The sequence below is a fragment of the Haematobia irritans genome, chromosome 2 (genome assembly GCF_050003625.1).
Source record: "Haematobia irritans isolate KBUSLIRL chromosome 2, ASM5000362v1, whole genome shotgun sequence".
NCBI lineage: Eukaryota > Metazoa > Arthropoda > Insecta > Diptera > Muscidae > Haematobia > Haematobia irritans.
Genome location: NC_134398.1, coordinates 77,694,163 through 77,704,106, shown reverse-complemented (window position 1 = coordinate 77,704,106; position 9,944 = coordinate 77,694,163). Strand labels below are relative to the sequence as shown.

General features: G+C 35.8%; 1 long non-coding RNA gene across 1 annotated transcript; it reads right to left on the bottom strand.

Moving 5' to 3' along the window:
- Positions 1-8,559: 8,559 nt before the first annotated feature.
- Positions 8,560-9,242, bottom strand: LOC142223045 (uncharacterized). The gene is made up of 2 exons (XR_012718515.1): positions 9,140-9,242; positions 8,560-9,074 (listed from the first exon to the last, which is right to left on the bottom strand). It is a non-coding gene; the product is annotated as an uncharacterized LOC142223045 (long non-coding RNA).
- Between the last annotated feature and the right edge of the window lie 702 nt (positions 9,243-9,944).

The following is a 9,944-nucleotide window of genomic DNA, read 5'->3' as shown; positions in this document are numbered from 1 at the left end:
AAGTACCTGTTTTAAATTGTTATGGGCATAAACCACACCATTACTCAATAGTGATTCCAAACTACGGGCGAATTCCTTTTTAGGTGGTGTCTCGAAATCTTGAATAACCTATGTAAAGAAAAAAATCTTAGAAATTTGAATGGACAAATATTATACACATCTTACCATTTTCATTGCATTCAAAAATGCTATACATCTTGCATTTGATCCCACAACAGTACGTTTGGTATATTGCTCTCCGAGCCTAGCAACGCTGGGATGAATTTGTGAATTATTCACAAACAGATTAACACTTGTTTTCGGACTTTCATTGGGTGAAACCTTATTTGACCCTGATACTGCCTTGGCAGCCGATGCAGTCTTTGATTGTGGAGGCTTTGGCGTGTTGGAACCAACTTTATTGCCTGATGCTTTTTGTGCTTGATAATGATCTTTTGGTGTCCTTTGAGCTTCTTGTATTGCTCTTCGTTCTGCCTTTTATAGTGCTGTTGTTTTCTGCAAATAGACAAAATGCTTATAGGTTAGAGAACATTTTTGCACGCACATATTTTATTTATGTATTGTATCGTAAAATAGAAACTTACTACTTAATCCTTAGACCACTACCACAGACATCTAGAAAGGACCCCATTATCCAAAATAACGCTTGGTTTAGATTATCAAATTTTCCATAGAAATAAAATTTTGGCATAAGTTTCTATTGAAATAAAATGTTGACAAAACTTTCTATAGAATTTGTTATTTGTCCTGTAACCTTTTCAGCCGTTGTTGCGCCACCACCCGATTTTGCAGCTTTGGCTGCTTGTTTCGCCAATTTCTCGTTCAGCCTTTATTTGTTCACGCGATATCATACTGATTGTCGATTCCTTATTTTGTGTCTCAGGCACCCGTATTTTTGATTTTGCTTGTTTGACCAACTTTTTTGATTCAAGTTCAGCTCTTTGTTCTCGAGTCTTTCAGTATCCTTTGGAGTATTCTATTCATTTGATGTGGACTTAATTGAGGGTGTAGAATTGTCCATGATGTTGGGACTTTTAATCGTTTCGGCTTTTAAAATAGATTCGGATTCCAATTTCAACTAAAGCTTAATTTCCGTATTTATTTCAGTCGTTGTTACTTGTCCAGGATTTATAATTCTTGATTTTTTACGCCGTTTATGTTTCTTATTGGATGACTTCACAGTGCAAAGCTTGAAAGAAAACAAAATTTCTAAATGTGCAATCAAGGTTTTACATTAGCTTCCTTTTATTACCTTCATGGTAGAAATCCTTAGAGAAGCATAATATGGGAATAAAGCAATCAATGTTTCAAGATTTTCTGCAATCGAAGGATGTTTTCATTCAAAGAACAATACAAATACAAATTAATTTCACAACTACGGTAATCATCTGGACGTGACAGAAGCAAATACAAACAAACACATTGACAGTTGTTGTTTTTGTTCTAGTGATTTTACCTTTCTAAGTGTACACTGGGCAGACCCACCTGAACCACCTGCAGAATAATCATCTGAATATAAAAAAAACCTTCTTAAAGGTAGTAAAAATATTTAAAAATTAAGAAGATTGAAGAAAGTAGTATATATAATTTTCATGAAAAGACACGTGTCAGGCTGTTACGCAATCGTGAAATGCGTATGACTTCAATTTTTTTTTTTTTGTATGAAATCTTCTGAGACTTCAAAAAGTAATCTCTCTAACAAATATTAAATAATAATGCAAGTCAAGACTAGCATAAAACTCACACTACAAGTAGAAGAAATATTAAAGAATCAATTTATGTAAAAGAAGAGAAATCAAAACAAAAGTATTTTTTATTCAACTTTAAGTCGTTAAACAACAATTAAATAAAAATGTATGTAAAAAAACAACAAAAACAAAATTAATAAGATGAACAAAACATGTCATTATTAAAAAAAAATAAATGAAAAGGAAATTTTGATGTTATGTTGAAGTGAAAAAAAAACGATTCTCAAACAAAATGAATTAATGGTTTTGTAAAAAGGGAATAATAACCACATCCAAATCGTAAAAAAAATATTCAAGATACCGGATCTGTAAAAAAAGGAGTGAGCAAATATTGAAATTTATGACATAAAAAAGATTGGATTTTGTTATTATTTTATATTTATATGATATTATGCTACCTTTATTTATTACTAGAAATTTACTTACAAATTAATTTTTCAATATGGAATTTAAATCAATATATGTTGAAGTTTGAAAGAATATTTGATTCTATCATGTGTTGAGTTTTTGTCTGAGGGTCGAGGATGTAGCTGATGTGAAAGGAAATTTTGTGTAGCATATTTTTGGGAGTTTCTTTAAGATGTTGCAAAAAAGGGCTAAAAAGGAAACTCAAGGATGATCAATCTAAGGATCATATAAAGGGGGGGGCGGGTAACCCATCGGACCACTTACACCTGGTCCGAGAAACAATCGAAATACATACTCTTGTTGGAACATTGGTTTAGTCAGCTGAAGGATGTCCGTCCGTCCGTTTCCTTTATATATTCAAATTCAAAAATGTAACTTCCATTGTTATGTTCCAAATCAAATCATTTAAAAATCTTATAACACCAGGCACTTCAAATTCAAATGTATGGATTATAGCGGAAAGAACCCCCAGTTTCCGGCGAGCTATAGCCGCAACAAAAAGCCGTTTCCACAAAACTAGTCCTTCACAAATGCGAAAATATCACCAGAAGTAGGTTTCACTAAAAATATTAGTTATCCCATCTAGTTCTCATTCTAACCAAAGATTTGAGAAAGGTTACCGCAGATATACAAATATATAAAATACATACGTTACATATACATACGCTACTGGACCGGCTACCTTCACAACTTGGTTTAGTTTCAAAGACTCCTGCCGTCACAGTAGCCGACATCTGTAAACAAAATACTAACTACATCTCGAGATGTATTGGCTACATTACGGCTAGAAATTATTGTTCCAAAAACATTTGTAGCTGGTAAAAAACATATAGCTTTTGGCCACAATGGAGTAAATGCACTCATCGTATTCTTAAAGAGATTCTCATACTAATTTTCTTTACAGAAATTCTCCAGAAGTTATCCTGAAATTCATCAATGGTTAAATTTCCTTGGAGTGCGATTAAACCTTTCTACCATGCCATCGGATTGTGGATGTAATGGCGTAGTCCTCGTTTTCTTGATACCAAGGGATTCACACATATCTTTGAATATGGCCGATTCAAAATTTCTTCCCTGGTCTGAGTGAATCTCGGACGGCACACCGTAGCGACATATCCAGTTTTTGTTGACCACATCCACAATCGTTTTTGCCTCTTGGTTTGGAATTGCATACACCTCCGGCCATTTGCTGAAGTAGTCCATGACCACAAGGACATAACGGTTTCCAGAATCACTTACTGGGAAAGGCCTGCCACGTCCATTGCTATTCTTTCAAACGGGGCTCCTGGTCTATACTCTTGCATAGGACCTCGACTTTTCCTTGTTGGACCTTTCGCCTTCATGCACTTCTCGCAATTGGCTACCCATTCAGCAATTGATTTCTGGCATCCAACCCAGTAGAATCGTTGCTTCACTTTCTCGTCTGTTTTGGTTATTCCCAGATGACCTCCACTGGAACCATTATGGAACTCCGCCAAAACGGAGTTCGGCTGAAATATCCGATGACCTTCTCCTTGCCGTCTATCTGTTGAGATAGCACAACTCCAATACCATACGCGCTAGCATCTGTATCCAAAACAAATTTTTCGCCCGGAATAGGATACGCTAGAACAGGAGCTGAACATAAAAGTTATTTTAAATGTTGGAATGAATCCTCCTGTTCGTCGCTCCACTGGAACTTCTGACCTTTTTGCGTCAATTTATGGAGACTAGCGGCGATGCTGGCGAAGTTTGGGACGAATCGTCGGTAATATGTACATAACCCAAGGAAACTTCTTAATTCGTGGAGATTTCGAGGTCGTGGCCAATCTCTGACAGCTTGGATTTTGTCTTCATCGGTGGATATGCCCTCTGCAGTCACATGATGACCCAGGTATTTAACTTCCCGCTGGAAAAGGGAGCATTTCTTTGCGTTAAGGCGTAGACCAGCGGCTGACAATTGCTGGATAACGTCTTTCAAGTTCTTAAGGTGCTCGTCAAATGTATATCAAGCACGATTTCCAGTGCAACCCCTTCAGTACCCGCTCCATCAATCTTTCGAAGGTAGCCGGAGCGTTGCAAAGCCCGAACGGCATTACATTAAATTGCCAGAGACCGCCATTAACGCCAAAAGCGGTCTTTTCCTTGTCTTTCTCGGCTATCTCTACTTGCCAATATCCACTCTGCAAATAGAGCGTAGAAAACCATGTTGTTCCGGCTAGTGTGTCCAACGTGTTATCAATGCGTGGAAGCGGATAACTGTCCTTTTTGGTGACATCATTCAGTTTTCTGTAGTCCACGCAGAATCGGGTACTTCCATCTTTCTTTTTGACCAGCACAACTGGGGAACACCAAGGACTTGATGACGACTCGATCACACCACTCTCCGCTATTTCCTTTATGAGCTTTTGAACTTCGTCTCTTTTTGCCAGGGGAACACTTCGTGGTGCCTGTTTTATGGGCCTTTCTTCTGCAGTATTAATTCCATGTTTCACTACAGATGTTCTTCCTTGATTTCCCTTTTCAGAAGCAAAAGGAGAGGCGTTTTTCCACAACAATTGCTTGGCTTTATTTCTCTCTGACGGCGATAGATGACGTGTCCAAGCCTCGAAATACGCTTCTAGATGTTTTCTCACTGCTCCGTGTGTCTTTGATGAGTTGCCTTCCAAATTGACTATTGCCTCGGCTGGTGTATATTTGCCAATGTCAGAAAATTTTACAATTTGCTCGTGATTGTCAGACAAGTTCAAGACACGAACTGGTATTAGTCTCTTCGTTCGTTGTTACCAGGGCATTTGCTATCAAGATGTTGTTGCTTTTGTTTTCTGCTGGTTCAACAACCCACAATTGGCCGACTTCACAATCTCCATTCATAGAAACCCATATAATTGCTTCGGCATTCGGTGGTATAGACTCTGACTGGCTCGTTGTCAAACGTCTGACAGGTGTATTCTCACTATAGCCCACGTTTACCGTTATTTCGGCATCGCACCATGTCATTACACGACGCTTCATATCCAGATTGAGACCAAAAGCAATCATGAAATCCGCTCCAATTATAACTTCGTCTATTATATCGGCCACAATGAAATCATAAGTAACGGATTTGTTAGCAATAGTTAATTTTACGGCGATCTTTCCATATACGGTTGCGGGTTCCCCTGTAGCCGTGCGTAGCTTGACTCCAATCAGTGGTGTAACTTTTCCTTTTACTAAATCAGATCTAATGATAGACTTTGATGCACCAGTATCCAACGTCAAAGTACGCTTGTAGCCATTAATAACACCCGCAATAGTTAAATTGTTATTTTTCTGTTGAACTATTGCTATGGAGATGGTAGGGCCATCGTCTGTGGAAGCCAGCTCTTGCCCCGCTGAACTAGATCGATTTAGTTTAAAGGTGACTCACTTGACTGTGGGGTCACCTTCTTATGGCTATTGTTTAATGGAGATGGTGATGTGGATCTTGACCGTTTGCGTCGTGCTTTGCATTCTCGAGGTAGATGTCCCGGCTTATCACAGTTATAGCATTTGATTCGGGATTTAGTTGCATCCTGTTTCAATTCTTGCATTACCTGCTTCATTGCCTCTTTCATCGAGTCAATGATAGATTTCGATTCTTCACACTCGGTCTCTACTCTGCGTACTTTGTGAATTTGAGGCCGTGCCAGCAATCTCGCAGTTTCTTGCGCAAGTGCAAATGTTACTGTTTTTGTGACGCATATGTTGCACATTTTATTTCTGGGTCTCGAATGCCATTCACAAAGGTCTCAATTTTGATGCGGTCCACAAGTGGGTGACTCTCTCCTGGGTATGTCAGTAGCACCAACCGCTCAACTTCTGTTGCAAAGTCTTGTAGAGTCTCGTTTGATTTCTGGACTCTACCTCTTAATTCCATTCTAAAGATGTCTTGCTTATGTTCACCACCGTACTTGCGTTGTAGTGCAGCTATTACTTCGTTATAGTTATTTCTGGAAGAAGTTGGGATACTTTGTATTACATCGGCAGCATTACCCTTCAATGCCAACAGAAGTTCAATTGCTCTGTCGTTGTCATTCCACATGTTTCTGGATGCCACCGTCTCAAATTGGAATTTGAAAACATCAAATGAAGATGAGCCATCAAAAACAGGAGTTTTGATTTTTGGGCCGTCGATTACGCGCACGGGACCACCTTTAATTTCCAGGTCAGCCGTTTTTTTTCCAGGTGTAGAAGTTTCTCATCGTGAACCACAATTTTCTCATCTACGGAAAGAACTTTCTTATCCAATTCTATAATTTGACCTTCTATATGGTCTACACGTTTCTCCATGCTTTCAGAAATTTCTTGAAGTTTTTTATTGAGAATTCTACAATTTTCGTCCATCTTTTTTGAATTTTCGTCGAATTTTTCTTCCAATTTTCTAGAATTTGCTTCCAGTTTTAGAGCGTTTTCTTCGAGCAGTTTTCTTGAATTTTCTTCCATTTTTAGAGAATTTGCTTCCAGTTTTCTAGAATTCTCTTCCATCATTTTGCTCAAAACATTGAGCATTGAGGTGTAATCCGCAACACTTGAAGCCGCAGATGGATTTTCTACACTGCTGGTATTGACGAGTATTGATTCGTCAATGTCCTCCTTATAATCAAACTCATGCGTCGCAATGTCCATATTACGCCGTTCAAACTCTTCCAGTAGACGCTTTTGAAGCTGGGCCTTATTTCCTGTTGTCGGCAGCTCGAGTTTGCTCAATTCCTTTTTTAAGTCTTCCACACGAAGCTCATTAAACTCCATTGTAGATTTTTTTTTCGTTATTTCCCTTCCGACACCAATTGTTACGTTTTTATATTTAGGCGTTTTTAATTACCCGACAATTAAAATACTGTTCGTTTCAAATAACGACAATCTACAATTTATTTACTATGACTTCACTTTACAATTTGTTCACACTGATGTTATTCGTTTGACGCTTTAATTAAGACTGACTCGTTAGCAGCATGCGAGCGCTTTTATATATGACGGTCTGGCAATACGAGAACATTCTGGCAGCACTACAATATTCTGGCAACGCCAGAACATTCTTTGACAACGCTAGAAGGATCTACGACCATTAAGTTATTCATCTGGTGGCTGCCAAACACATATACACTCACATAGATATATGCTCGCATTACTACAACAACAATGACAATAGACAATGAGATGAAATGAGAATGCAAAATAACAAAGCAAAGGGGTTGTTATTCTATGAGAGAGTAAGAACTAACATTTCGATATGAAAATAAGCAAACAAAAGAACATAAAAGAAATTAAGGAAAGTACTAGACAATGAATAGATGATTCCAACAAGTGATAGCGAAATTTTATCGTTACAATTTGAAATTTTAAATTAACGGAAACTAATTTAAATAAACTTAAATCTATAATTATCAAATTCGTAACAATATTGTCAAACGTCCAGGTGGTAATTTTTGTGGACAACCTAAGAAAACGAAAAGCTTTAATCAAGAAAAATAGAAACTAGTTTCCAAATACTTGCTACCGAACTTTATTGTATATACGCTTCTAAAGAATCAGGTGATAGCTCGATGTGGTTAGGACCGATTCCTTTCATCTGGAGGGAATTTGGATGATTGGTGCCAACCATCAAACACATTAGGACAGGCAAAAAAGTCGTATCTACTTGCAAATCCAATATTGGTTCCATAAAAATATAGATCAATCATCGCCCAAGCACTTCAATCTAAAGCCAACAACCACTTGAATTTACAAATAATTATCCACGTGCTGCAGTGTCTCTTTTGACAAAAATAGAATATTTCCGCATTGTTTTCATTTTATTTCTTCCACTCTTTTGAAACAATTACTTTCTTGTTTTGAAATATATTTTCTTATATTTTTGATACTTTTGTTTACTACATAAATACAACAAAGAAAAACACAATAACTGACAGAATTGTTCTGTCAAAATAAAAAATTGCAATCAGCTGGCTAATAATTCTACCTTTTAAGTGTACACTGCAGTAAAATCTTGCAAACCATAGCATACGTTGCCAAACAAAGTACCAATACAATGTACATGTTCGGCAACTACGATTGGAAGTTAAATACAAAGATTATACCCAATAAACACAAACGTTTGAAAAATGCAAAATTTCAACAATTTTTCAAACATTTTTTCAAAGGATTAGGGTAATATTCAAGTTGAGAAATTGTTGAGAAAATCGCGTTCTCAACAAAAAACAGACATTACCCTCAACAGTGAAATTCAACACATTAGCAATAATATCTCAAGTGTTATCCTCAAATTGAAATGCATCGCTACTCAATAATTTGTCAAACAATTTTCGATGCGAGTCAAATTCAAAATTAACATCGTTGCAAATGCTTATCAACCTAAATTTGTATGAATGATATCCCCACTTCAAATTGAAATTCAAAGCCAAAATTCTATGAATTTTGTATAATTTATTCATTTTCATCAAAATAAAATATATAATAATACACTACACTACATAATACACTACAATACCAATTGATAAATAATAATCTTATTAAACATATCAACAAATAAGAACAAAAAAAAAACAAACAACAAAACTTTAAATATCTTAAACATTATTAGTAAACACTTTTGCATTGATAATTCGTTTTCCTTCCTTTTGGTGTCATAAAACAGCATTAAAATTTATTAACAAGCGGGCAATTTGAAATTAGGAACGTACTGGACCGCGTGTTAGAATTGATTTCCAGCAGAAGGAATTCTCAAAATATCCATTTTAAACTGATAATAGCATATGAATTAAACTAACGATTGATTTCAACAATTTGTTGTTTTTAACAATTTTAATTGGTTGCACTTGTAATGTTTCTGGAAACTTTTTCTTGTCGATAAGCCACTCATTTTTCATTAGCCAGCTTCTTATTGTTTGCAAGAATGTAGCATCCAAAGATTTTAGTTTTCTGAAAAGAGATTTAAATTTAGTGACTTCTTTAAAGTGTTGATTTAATTTTTCATATTGACGTACCAATTATTATAAACTATTTGAAGCAGTTCCAGTTAATTGTCCACCATTTTTCATTGGTCAGCTTTTAATGTTTTCAAGAACGTAGAATCCATAATTTTAGTTTATTTTGGCAAATTGGAAGTAATTCGCAAACAATTTGAAGATGTATTGAAGATGAGCTATTTCAAGTCAAGTTGAATTTATGTTGAAAATTATATTTACCCTCAAACTGAAAAGTTGTTGCATTTGAAAAACGCTCATCCTGTGTTTATTGGGTAGATTTCTATAATCTTTGCTAGCGCCAACCTCTGATGTCTATGAGAAAAAATCATTGAGTTGTAAAAAGTTGTAAAAGAATTAAGTCGTTTAAAGTTGCTCTGCTCTGTCGCGTATTCTAATCGATTCAACCATCGATCGATTATTATTATTTTTTTTTTTAATTTTTAATTCTACCTTAGCTCCTACCCAATAAACACAGGATGAGCGTTTTTCAAATGCAATAACTTTTCAGTTTGAGGGTAAATATAATTTTCAACATAAATTCAACTTGACTTGAAATAGCTCATCTTCAATACATCTTCAAATTGTTTACGAATTACTTCCAATTTGCCAAAATGTTGACGAAATCTTTGAAAAGGTGTTGAAGATAATATGAGAAAACTTTGACAAAACACTACCCTAAAATGCAACGAAAAAAACCATGTGGTTTTCAATACTTATTTGTGCAACGAATTTCGTGGTCAATTGCAAGAAATTAAAAAAATGGAAAATTTTAGACAAATAACCAAATAGTTTATAAAAATAGGTAAGTGAAAATAAAAACTGA